Genomic DNA, 2,234 nt, shown 5'->3' on the forward strand with positions numbered 1-2,234 from the left:
TTGATGTTAACTAGGGTGTGGCTAGGCTTTATAAACTGCCTCTTTTGGGAGCTTGAGGCTGATCTCTTCGAACTCTGCATGGTAGAGAGTCAGTGGCCGGGCGGCTAATAAAGGCTCATAATTCATCTCAATTGGCTCCGTGGGTCTTAGAATTGATCGCGCCACAACAACCACAGTCAATAAGAAATTCTTTTGTTTACTTTCTTCCAGAAATTTACAAAATGTAAACTTACCACTCCAAGCATAATATTTTACAAAGATATTCCCCTTGTATTAGAATAACGAGTGCCACCAGAAGCTTAGCTTCACACTGAGTAATTAACATAGTAAATGAATCATTAATACATTATGGACACATGTTTATTTTATCTTGCTGGGCACCATCGATTTCAATACATTGTTTTATAATTTATTTATGATATATTTCTTATTTCCTGCTGTTTGCTCTTGGCCTAAATCATTGTATTTTACATCAGTCATAGCCCTTATATTTATACTGTGATCATTAAAGTTCAATTTAATTAGAATTTACCAAATTGCATTTGGAGTTGCTGATTTACAGGCTTCAAATATATTCACTCATCTTTAAAATAAACGAACAAAAACTTTAAATGCTGACTAATTTAATGAGTTTTGTTAAATATTTTTCTTAAATTTAATCCCCTTTAATTTTTAAGTCATCTAAATACTTTAACAAATGAATCTCCTTAATCTCTAGTTCTCTCTTTTATCCATCTATATACTAAACAGTCCTGACATTAGCAAGCTGTAAACAATGGAATATGGAAAATTTATATTTTATTATCACATGTTAGTCAGCATATAAAATCTTAATTAAAAAAAGAGGTTTAACTTATGAATTCAAAAACACATAAAATGTTTTACACACGCTGATTCTGTCAAAATATTAAGTATCCAGTGAAACATGTGGAAAAATACATCCATTCTTTGACTGAAATAATGTTTTATCTGTGCAATGAAACTCAAGCAGAAGATGTAGTTTTGAGTATTTAAAAAAATCCTTTTTGACTTTCTTCCACTGTCAAGAATTTCTTTTAGAAAAAACAAAGATGGATACATAAAGGAACTGTGTGTTTCTAACATTTATTTTAGGTTGCTCCTGTAGCTGTTTTACATTAAGCTGAAATTATATTTCCTCAATATATACTTAAATTTTAACTGTTATCTTTTTTTTTTTTTCACTATAACTATCAGAAAGGCAGAAAATGCAAAGAATGGAGGGCAGCTGGGCTTGATGGTAGTACAAAGTATTCTAGAATTGACAGAAATTAATAGAAGCTACAAAATTAAGGAGACACAAATTAAGGAGAAGACTACAGAGACATGAAAGTTCCCATGAGCGACACACACTGAGGATTATGCAATTCCATATTTTTTCAACAGTCACAGCCCTGGAAATAGGAAATTAAAACATAGTTCAGCAGTATTGTACCAAATATTAGCTTTTGACAAAAAAATAAAACTCTGATATATCCTAAATTAAATTAGAGAATGGGAAAAAGAGGCAAGGAGAGTTCATCAGTTAGCAGAGCTATGGGCTGAAACCAACAAGAGTTCTCACATTCTTGAATGTATGTTGAAACATTAAATCAAATTTCAGGCAGCTATGTCAGCAATTATCTAAAAAAGAATACATGAATAATAGATGCAACCACATGCAGCTGATGCATGAACTTTTTGGACTGTCGCCCACAACCAATCTAGAAGTAACAAGTATTTCATCCTTACGGAATACTCACCTATTCCAGAACTTCCCTGCTTCACCCATTCCCACCCCCTTTATCTATAGCCACTACAGATTCTTTTAAAACAACTTGTATCTTTCTTCATTGTATAAAAAAGCCCCTTCCACCACAGGACAGCAGATATATTTGTTTTGCTTTGTTTTGTTTTTTTTTTTTCCATTTAGGTTCGTTGTTGGTTGTCATTCTCAAGTAATATAACCTTGGGTACATTACTTAACTCAGCAGAAGGTAATTGTAAAGATGGATTGAATTAATATATGTGAATTTCTTAAAAATTTACTAGGCTCACTGTAAGTATTGCAGGAAACAACACTTGACAGAGGAATTTGGATGCTCAGACAACTTTGTTAGAGGAAGGAGAGTTTATTAGGCCAGTGGAGCATATGGAGCTCTAGACAGCACAAAGCACGAGCTCGCCCCAGTTAGATTTTTTACAGTTTATATATCCTTGCAGTGTCCACGCAAGGG

The sequence above is a fragment of the Pteropus alecto genome, unplaced genomic scaffold, assembly GCF_000325575.1.
Source record: "Pteropus alecto unplaced genomic scaffold, ASM32557v1 scaffold46, whole genome shotgun sequence".
NCBI classification, from domain to species: domain Eukaryota; kingdom Metazoa; phylum Chordata; class Mammalia; order Chiroptera; family Pteropodidae; genus Pteropus; species Pteropus alecto.